A 10,549-nucleotide genomic window follows, 5' to 3' on the forward strand; every position below is an offset into this window, starting at 1 on the left:
GCAGATTACCCAGCAACAATCATGGATAAAATGTCAATTCCCTTCATAACCAAAGTTAGAATTTTAAGTGAATGTTTGCTTTTCACACTTTGCTTCTTTTACGTGGTGGAGCTAGGATGTACTTTTTGACTTCTTATTTGTAACTAGTTTCACTGAAAATTCTTCTGGTTTTAGTGTGCTGCTAAATCTCTTGTTTTAAAGATAAAGAGATTTGTACATTCTTAAAAAAAGAAGAACATAAGGAAAACATTAATCTTAGCAATTTCTGATAAAAAGAAAAGAAAACCCTGTTTCTAACTTACCACTGATTTTTACTAAACTTTTAAGCTTTAGTTTATGCAACAGGATCACAATTTATTTCCCCAGTTACTCACACCCAGATTGTTTCAAATCCCCAACAGGGAAGTCCAAATCATCATGCCGTAGATTCCTTTGCCTTAGCTTCTGCAGTGTTTCTCTCAAAGGGGCCAGAATGATCCCAGCATTCCTGTCTTCACCCTCAGAAGACAGATTATGCTTTTCGATAATTACAAATTATGCTTTTTGATTTATTCTTGGACAAGTTCTCATAACAAGTAGTGAATGCTCTGTCCCCTTCTGAGGGCTCTCCAGATTGTTGTAGATGAGATATCATTAGTGATCCATTCATTCACTATGTGAATGATGCTCCAGTGTTTTCACAGCACGTCAGATTATGGATGAATTTCTGAGCATCATTTCCAGCCTGAGTATACATGTGAACTCATAGTCTGCCACAATCTGGGTGATGTCTTCTGCCTTCCACAAATTGGGAATACCAAAGGACTCCAATAATCTGTCCCACACAACAGCTTGACCTTTGTTGTACCTTTTGTTTTGGACTCCAGGGATTTCTTTCAACTAGAATCCTGTCTTTGTTCAGTCCACTTCCTCTTTTGTCCAGGCCTTTCTAGCGTATGCAAGTTCTGCTGGTTATCACAGTTACTAGCCTCCAGTTTCTCCTGATGGTGTATAAGCACCTTAACAGTTTCTATCTGCTCCTTTTGAAGACTTTTTATGTATCAACTTCCACCCATTTGGCATTCTTGGTGGGAAGTTTTGACGTGATGACCCAGTGACGGGCAGGAATGAGTCCATTCTCCTGGTATTGCCAACAGGAGAGATTATGTCTTTGACAACTCTGTATCTTCCTGTTCCACTTGTAGTCCTTGGCCAGCTCAAACAACCTGAGGTGCATGTTGGTGATAGGATTAAAAGAACCACAAGCAAGGAGAACCACTTCAGTCTTCTCTGAATTTTCCATGGTAAGAAGTTGAAGTTGTTGATTTCATTAGAAAACTGTAATGCCTCCCTTGTCTTTTCCATGCTTCTGGATTTGACGCCTTCCCTCAAGGCATGTCCAGATGCAGGGTTTTCCTTAAAGACCCTCTCAGCCTCACTAGGAAAAAAACCTTGGAAAGGCTGTGGTAGGCTCAGTCAAGGGAGAAAATGTTTCCTCAATCTTTACAGTTGCTATTCTTTGGATGGGGCCTTTTGCTTTTATTTTCTTTGATGCCCTTGAGAATTTGCCTGTGGTATAATTTGGGTTCAGTTGACTGGCTTCATTTCTGGATGATTTCAGGGGGACAAGGCTCAGCTCAGCACTCCTGAGCCATGTGCTCTAACCCTGGGGGCTGGAACAAGGCCCACAGCTTTGTTCTGTGGCCTGTCAAGGTTAAATACCTGGTGTGCCAGAGGGGCTGAGGTGTTCCTGGTTTGCTGGCAACAACACTCCAATGGGAGGTGCTGGCAAAATCACTTCACTGGAGTAGTGGCAGAGCAGTTTGTGCATGTGCACTGGTGGCAGTGGGATGGTAAAGTCCACCCATGCATGCTGGCAAAGCAGTGGGAGGAGGGTTCACTTGGGTGCATACTGACAGGGGCCAGTCTGAAGAAGCTCTTCTACAGATAGGCGGGGTCTGCCAGCAAAGAGGCTATGGCAGTGGCCACTGCGATGCACCCTGGTTGGGCATCCGAGGCTGCACTGCCAGTGGCACAGTGCAGGCAAGTGGGCACAGCCAGGCAGGGACCTCGAGAGAGATTGGCAGACAGGGTGGCACTCAGATCAGAGTGGCCCTGTCTTCTGGGCAAGAGAGCCCTGCTCTGTCCGGCTCCAACAGTCAACAAAGGCCAAACCTTCTTGAGGAATGTGGCAGGCCTTGGGGGATTGGCACTCCTGGTCATGCTCCACTGCAGCCATTCCTATGCCAACGTTTCTGGGCTCCACACAGGTTGGAATCCTGCCCCTGCCAACTCTACAAGCAGCTCTCTCTGCCAGCTCAAATGTTTGTGGGGGTCATGGGATCTCCTGCAGCTAGCATTCTGGGGTCCATGGTGAGAGTAGGCCACTCCATGCCTACTTAAATAATCCCTTCCCCAGGAGCCACTGGGGGGCAGGAATGAGTCCTGGTGCTTGACAACCTAATTGAGAGTTCTCAACTTCCTCCCCCTTCAGCCTAATTTCTGCATCCTCCCTTCATCCACTCTCAATGCCTACCTTCTAAAGATCTGCTTGGGCTGTGCTGTCTTCTTGATGGCCTGCCTGGTTTTTCAGTGGGAGATACTCTTCCTGGCTGCATCTAATCAGCCATCTTGACTCTCCTCCTTTGCTTACAATGAATTTTGTACTTTCATATGTTTTTATGTTGTTAGCGTCCTTTTGTTTCAAGTTGAAAAACTTTCTTTAACATTTCTTTTAAGGGAGGTCTAGTGGTAATGAACTCCCACAGTTTTTGTTGGTCTAGAAAAGTCTTTATCTCTCTTTCATTGCTAAAAGATAGTTTCATCGAGTATAGTATTCTTGGTTGACAAAGTCCCTCCCCCACCCACTAGCCATCACTTTAAATATATCATCCCAAGCTCTCCTAGCCTACCAGGTTTCTGCTGTGAAATCTGCTGATAGCCTTTGGAGGTTTCCTTGTATATAAATGAGTCACTTTCTTCTTGCTACTTTCAAAATGATCTGAAATTCTAGAATGGAAGCAGGGGGTGCATACTTAAACATCAGAAATAAGGTGGGGAAACTCAGTTTAATGGTCATCAAGGCCCACTATTACTTGAGCTGTATAATAAAATATTAAGCATGAAACCTTCTAGGCCTACCTCTTTCCTAGCAATGGATTTCTTTTCTTTTTCTTTTTCTTTTTCTTTTTGTATTTTGAGATGGGGTTTTTGCTCTGTTGCCCAGGCTGGAGTGCAATGGTGTGATCTCAGCTCAGTGCAAACTCCATCTCCTGGGATCGAGTGATTCTCCTGACTCAGCCTCCTCAGTAGCTGGGATTACAGGTGCCCGCCACTGTACCCAGCTAATTTTTGTATTTTTAGTAGAGACAAGGTTTCACCATGTTGGCCAGGCTGGTCTCAAACTCTTGACCTCAGGTGATCCACCTGCCTCGGCCTCCCAAAGTACTGGGATTACAGGCATGAGCCTCTGCATCAGGCCTAGCAATGGATTTCTTTTACTGAGTCACTTGCACTTTGGTTCCAATAATGACTTATAATTTCCCTGTGTTGTGAGATATGACAGTGGTTTGGCACACACAGAATTAAGATTATTGTCATCTCTGTGTCTAGGTTTATGAGCAAGACCCTTTGGCTAGCTCATGGGAGCCTTGAGAAATGGGAATTAGACAAGGCTCAGTGGAAGAATGAAAGCTGTTGTCACTATGGAACCATCTTGTATATTTATTCTTCCTGTTTGCTAATTATATTTTGTTTTCCTTTTCATAGCCTCTATGACAAACTCATGACCCTGTTGCTTTGCATTAAAAACTCTGAGCTTTTTTTTTGTGGTTCACTGAGTTCACAGGCACTGTCAGAGTGGCACCAAGCATTAAATTTATCTGAGCAATTCATTGGGCTTTTTGTCTATGAGACTACCAGAAAATTTAGCAAAGCAAAACAAAAAACAAAAAACAAAAAAACACATCATTAACTGATGCCTATAGACTATTCTCTTGCTCAATAAATAACATTGAGCTCAAGTCAATATGGCTGCTACAGACCTAGTCCATGATATACCCCAAAACTGAAATTATCAGAGCTAAATGGAAAGAATCTGGATATGAAAATTTGGGGCAGGTATTTGAAGCTGGACTCAACTACTAATGGTAGAAAAAACAACCAGGCAAGTAAATCTTGGTGTCCAAAAAGCACAGTGATAGATTATTTCTGAACCTTGCCCATCCTATTGGGAGTACAGAGGCACCTGGTGCTATCTTTATGGGGTGTTGAGTGTCATTGTCTGAGACTGAGAATGCAGAACAATGGGTGTATGAATGCTGAGGAAGTCAGAAAGATTACCAGGTCTTAAAAGCAAGAGGAAAAGCTCATTTGGGATATGGAAGTAGGAGTTCAGAGTTTGAGGGAGAAGGTTCAGTAAGAGCAAAATAAGAAAAATGGAGTGGAGCATGAGAAACTTATATTTAACATCCAGGAAGAGTAGGAGTCATTCCACCATTGTCCTGCTGGCAGCTGGATTAAACATCAAGGAATTTGAGGGCAGCGGACGAAGAGTAGTTGGTGAGCAGATATTATTGCCTCAACCTTGGGTTCTGTCTTCAGAGGTAGGGCTTCAATTTTTGAAGAGAATTTCTGGGATCTATGTATAGTTTTTTTTTGGAGTAAATGAGGGAAATAGGATGCTGGAGTAGGGTTTCAGCCACAGTGAAATTATGGAAGTTCAAAGCTTGGATACGGGATACTTTTTCTTTTTCTTTTCAAACTCAAGTTTTTGAAAAACAGAAATGTTTTCACAAAAATCACAGTATTCTAGATACCAAAACCAGCATAATAATTTCAATTACAAATTCATTACTTACTAAAATTCATTAAGTCTTCCTGTGGAATAGAATAGATTCCAAGACCTGGGGTATAATTGGACAGAGGTATTCCCAGCAATGTATAGTGGAGATTGCTAGACAGTTCAGAACAGTTTATACAAGAACCATAATCAAATGGGAAACAAATAATTGATGGGCACCCACTATACACAAAGAACTAGTCATTGAAAAAATCAGGTATGTAAATGTGTGTATGTGCATGTGTGTGTGTATATGCATGTATGTTTATGTGTTTGTGTGCATGTGTGTGTTTGCCTGGGAGGTGAGGGATAAGATGCAAAAAATAAGACATATAAAACTTGGCACAGCTTTTGTTTAGCTCTAAATCTGGTTGAGAAAATAAGTCATAACAAACATTCACATAAAAAATAATAAACATTGTGATAGAATAAGTGAAAAGAAGGTCAAGGTCACTGGGACTATGGTGTTCAGAGAAGCACTAACAAGAGAGATGTATTTGAAACTCGACTCAATTGGAAATGTAGGATTTGGGTAGGTAGAGAAGAGGAGAGAGAACATATGTAGTGAGAGGGAAGGCATTAGAAAAGAGTGTGGAGGGGTAGGTGTGTTGACACTCCAGTGAAGATGCCACTATGATTGGCATGGAAGGTTTTTGTAGGACAGTAGTATAGCTTAAGCCAAAAGGAAGACAGTTCATATTCTTAATTTAAACCATTATTTTTGACTCTTTTATTACAGTTTGATGTTTATCCCATCACAGCTACTTTTCTGTTGTTGTTCTATTCATTTTGACTTCAACTAGGAATTATATGGGATAAGGAGGTTTTAGGAAATAAATAGCTAACGTTTCGGTGTATTGATTCTTGGAGGTATTTTTAAAATTTCTTAATTTTAGTGCGACAAAAAAGTGTTTGCTTTGTTTGGTTTGTAGTACAACTAATAAGCTGATAAGAGTTCAAGATTTGAACCCAGGCAGCCTTTTCTAAATCCTGTATTCCATCCAATATATGCTGACCCTCTAAATATCCATTCCACCCCTGCTTGAACCCTTCTTGGTTGGATATATATATATATATACATATATATATATGCACCATGTACTGAGCTCTTGGGTGCTCCAAGCACCATGCCAGGTATTTTCTACATTAGAATATACAAAACCATAAGGAATATGTGTTTGTTTGACCTGCATTTAACTGTACAAGAGTATAAAGCCTTGTTTTCTTTTGTAAGAAGTCATCAATGAGTGAATGGCATTGTGTGTACACAAACATCCAGCAGGGTGACAGGTGACAGTGATTGACTATGTGGGTGGGTATTCCAATGAATGCTGAAATGGGAATGATGCATGCAGAAGGTATGTGAGAGGGAATGTGGTTGTCCTTGACCAAAGTCAGTTAGTCAATTGGGTCTACATTAAGGATAACAGCATGGCAGGATATGAGGGCACAGCACTTGGAGGCTTGGTTTCCATTTAGAGGGTAGTGGATTCAATCAGAGTATATAGGCATGGCCTACTATCTTAAAATTATTTCTAAAGGCACAGCAATTGTTCTATATGATAAGCTTGGGATAGTCTTCTCTCAGAGGCAAAAAATCGCTAGTCAAATCTGCAAAAGAGTTGTTATGCTCTTTGTGTGTTGTCTGTGTGTATGTGTGTGTGTATGTGTGTGTGTGTGTGTGTGTCTTTCAAAGCCAGCAGTGAAAGGCGAAGTAAAGCACTACAAGGCAACATAAATGATTTAAGACCCAACGATTTTGCCAGGGAAACATTCAAGACGGAGTCTAATCCTTTAATCTAACCCCAGTCCCTTTAAAAGCTTTGAGCTAGGAGTTGACTCAGCATGTCACTGCCAAGAAGATCCATTGACCCTGAGTTCAGTGCTGAGAAATTGAGAAATGTTCTTTTTAATGTCTATTCAATAAATACAGCATCCACCTTGCAAGGGGCTGCACAATCCACTTCAAATCCATTATGGGATGTTCTTGTGGGCTGACAAGTTGTCCTGAGACAACAGTGGCATGAGATGAGGTTAACCCTTCCTGTGGAATGTAAATCATTACAGCCACTGCCATTGCTGGCTCTCCTAAGACCTTGGAAAGAAGATGCTTGAATTGATATGAGAACCCTGTGGTGTTCATTTCCCTTCAGACTAAGGCTATCTTTTACGGAATGCATAAACTCATACACAGAGATCTACATATAACCTACAAAATAGTATTTTAAAAAACAAAAACAATGACAAAAAAGACATTACATCTTTCCTTGTTGTCACACTTGGAGATAGAGATCAGATTTCTCTCACCTCATTTGGCATGGAAAATTTCTATCATGTTGCTTGTGAATACTGTGGCTATACTTTATAAATTCCTCATAAAAACATGTGAAAATGATGTGTGATAAAGAATAGTTGTGATAATAGCAGGTGAATGGAGAAATCTGAGAAATGTAGTTTGGGTGCTGAGATATTAGATTTTTGTGCACATTTCAGTGGTTTATGAGACAAATGGGAGACAATATATAAAAATCAGGACAATTCCAAAAAATGTTTAATGGAGGCTAACTGTCCTCCTATGAGGCCATAGGGAAAAGTGACCTAGAAATAAACACACTGACAAATGTCTCCAGAGTTGGACCAAGTCAAGGCTGAGGCTCAGTGCTTTGGATTCTTGGCACTATAATAACACATTCTCTGGCATGAAATTATTCACTTCATAGCAAAGTGTGTATGTGTTGAATAAATATTTGTGGATTGATAGATTAGCTGATTTGCTGTATGTGTTATCACATTAGCCAAGATAGACTAAGTCTATTGTTTGCCAAATTGCTCATCACTGTGGGATCCATTCATTTAGCAAGTTCTTATTGAACATCTTCTATCTATCAAGGACCCATTAAAACTTAGAGTTTTGAATAATTGGGAGAACAAAGACTATTTGCAGGGTTGCCAAAAGTGCTTTCCTTGAAGCCAGTCTTACAGAATTTTATAGGTATTTTGTGGAAAATGGTTTCTATTGTCAAGTTAGTTTGGGACACACTAATCAAAATATAGAAGTGGTTTTACCAGAATCCCTCTCCAATAATAAGCTTATCTTAACCGTCAATCTCAAGAAGGGGGGATACAACATGTAATGTTTAGCCAACTTTTGACCATAAAGTAGTCTTTTTTCAAAAAAAAATATTTCTTAGAAATGGCATTCTGTAGGAGCATACCTTGAAGAATGCTTTCCATTGAGTTCAAGTAGGATGACTTGCTCAAAGCAACTAGAAGAATTTTGCAGTCAACCTTGATTTTCTCCTTTGTGTCTGAGAAGTTGCTAGCAATTTGCTTCAGTGGACTCTGAGGAGGCCAGATTTATGCCTCCCAACAGAGTAAAGTGACTTCAATGTACGGATTGTTGGTGTTGAGAAATGTAAGCTCTGGGGATAAGGGAGGGTTTAAGCAGCCAGGGAATATCTCAGCAGAAAAAAATGACTATATGGTTCTGCCCTTCTCCATCCCTGCCATGTTCCCCCTGGGTCTATTTACATCAGGGATAGAGCACTATGCCCAGAGCTGGGCTGCCTGTTTGCAGGGTTAAGAGTGATTTCTTCTCCCTTTTTGCACTTTCATGTGCCTCTCACTGCACACCCTCACACCCAAGAGTAGATGTCATATTAATACTTGTTTAAACTCACTTTGTCTCCCTTTTTGCAGAGGAAGAGGTATCCCCATTATCCTAATCAGTATTACCCAGTGAGCAGGTGTGGGAGAGAACAGACATTTATTATATTGCATGGCCCAGGTAAGGTGCTAGCATTTTATACATTGAATTTTGGGGCAGGTATTATTTTTCTCATTTTAGAACCAGGGTTAACATAAGTAACTTACTGTAGGTTATGAAACTAGTGAATGGTAAGAATGGAATTGAATCTGGTTCTGCCCGATTCCAAAGTGCACTACACTGTAAGATAGATGCATGTACAGTGCTTTACAGGAAGCAAAAAGTTCCACATGAGTTATTTCATTTGAATTCTGATCAGTTTTATTAAATTAGCTTGAAGATTAAAATAAAAATAGAAGAGATTCCCATTTACCCAAGGTCACACAGCAAGTCAAAGGCTCAATGAAAAAGATCCCTATCTAAGCTTGGGCTAGACATCCAGTCTCAAAACAGAGGATGGCTTAGGTTGCGTTTATTATAATCATGACTATCATTTGTAAATTCATAATGATTCATAAATAATATCCTCCCATGTCATCCTTGAACATTCTAAAGGTAGAATTTTATTATTTTCTGTTTATTTCGAAGAAGGAATATAGGGACAGAAAAGCACTAAGAGATGTGATCATCATCAATGCTAGATACAATGCTAACAATTTGGCAGTTACTGTTTAATCCTCAATGATCTTAACACACATTTTACAGAAGAGGAAAGTGATGTTTCAAAAGCTTCAGGCTTCTTCAGATTCTAGAGCTTCAATTGTCACCCACTGCCTGCCTGCCTCCCAAATTAAGATTCATCCTTAAGACTTCTGTTTCTGATTCACACTCTCTTTCCAATATAGTCATAAACTGTCAAAAGATATGGATGTAAAGTGAGAGTAAATCAATAACCCAAGTACCTTCTGTATGAGAGAAATCACGTGTGTGCATGTCAAAATATGTGCATGCGTAAGGTCATAAATGGAAACCCAGCACACTGTGTCTTAAACAGTTCATTTATTTTAGAACTGAGAGATCGAGGTTCTTTGTATGTCCCATCTCCATGGCTTTTGATCATGTTTTAGTGAAATCCTGTCGTGAGTCAATCTCTATATCCAAGTTCTGGTAAGTTTTTCCTGATTGATTAGGATGGAGTATCTGTGACTCGATCAGAACTGCATATTGTGAATAGTGTGACAGCCCCGTGTATCACCCTGGGACTCCAGCTACTGCAATGGAGTCCCAGATTGGATTGCGTCTGAGCATTGACAATCCAGTATTGATGTTCGTGTGACACTGGGAGCTACTGTATCAATCTTTATTTTATCTGTGCCTTTTGCTCTCGGGCTTGGGTTGAGCCCCCATAGGGCTATCACGATAATCAACACCTCTAATTAGCACTTAGAAATGTCTGGCTCCCAAGGCTGTCATTAGAAGACAAGCTTGGTGTGCAAAATACTGAAGCTCTTACATTTCCCAAGCAAAATCTTCCTCCTAGGCCTATGTCATGGATCGTGCTTTCAACACTCTGCCAGCAGGAGAACTCCCTCCCTGCCCCTCTCATTTAGGAAGAGCTGAATTCAGAGGATGAGGTCTGCCTAGGCAATTGGGAGGCTGGAAATTAGACATTGTATCTCATGCCTGATTCTTCCGCTCACAAAGGCAGGTCCCCAACTTGGGTCTCCACCAACTCTCCACTGCAATGATTGGGATGATGATGTGTGCAGTGATCAATGCAAAAGAAAGTAACAGGAAAATCTTTCCTCTGTTCCACCCTCTCTTTTTCCTTTTATGAATGAGATGGTGGAGAAAGAGCTAAGCAGTCTCATACCTCAGTATTCAACAGGCCAAGGGGACTACTACAAAAGATGTTTCCATTCTACTCACTTCCACCCTTCCTCCAGCAGGGAGAGGCAACAAGATAGCTGCACTGAGGAGGTTTTATATAGGGAGGGAAATGATCCATTGGCCAAGGGTACCACGGTGTACTCGAGAATGGGCTGGCAGTTTATTTTCCTCAAGCCATCACCAAGTCAAGTTTA

General features: G+C 40.8%; 1 pseudogene; it reads right to left on the bottom strand.

Annotated features, from left to right (window-relative positions):
* Positions 1-415: 415 nt before the first annotated feature.
* On the bottom strand, positions 416-1,282 carry LOC100986484 (nicotinamide/nicotinic acid mononucleotide adenylyltransferase 1-like; annotated as a pseudogene).
* Positions 1,283-10,549: the final 9,267 nt, after the last annotated feature.

This window comes from Pan paniscus, chromosome 1 (assembly GCF_029289425.2).
Source record: "Pan paniscus chromosome 1, NHGRI_mPanPan1-v2.0_pri, whole genome shotgun sequence".
NCBI lineage: Eukaryota > Metazoa > Chordata > Mammalia > Primates > Hominidae > Pan > Pan paniscus.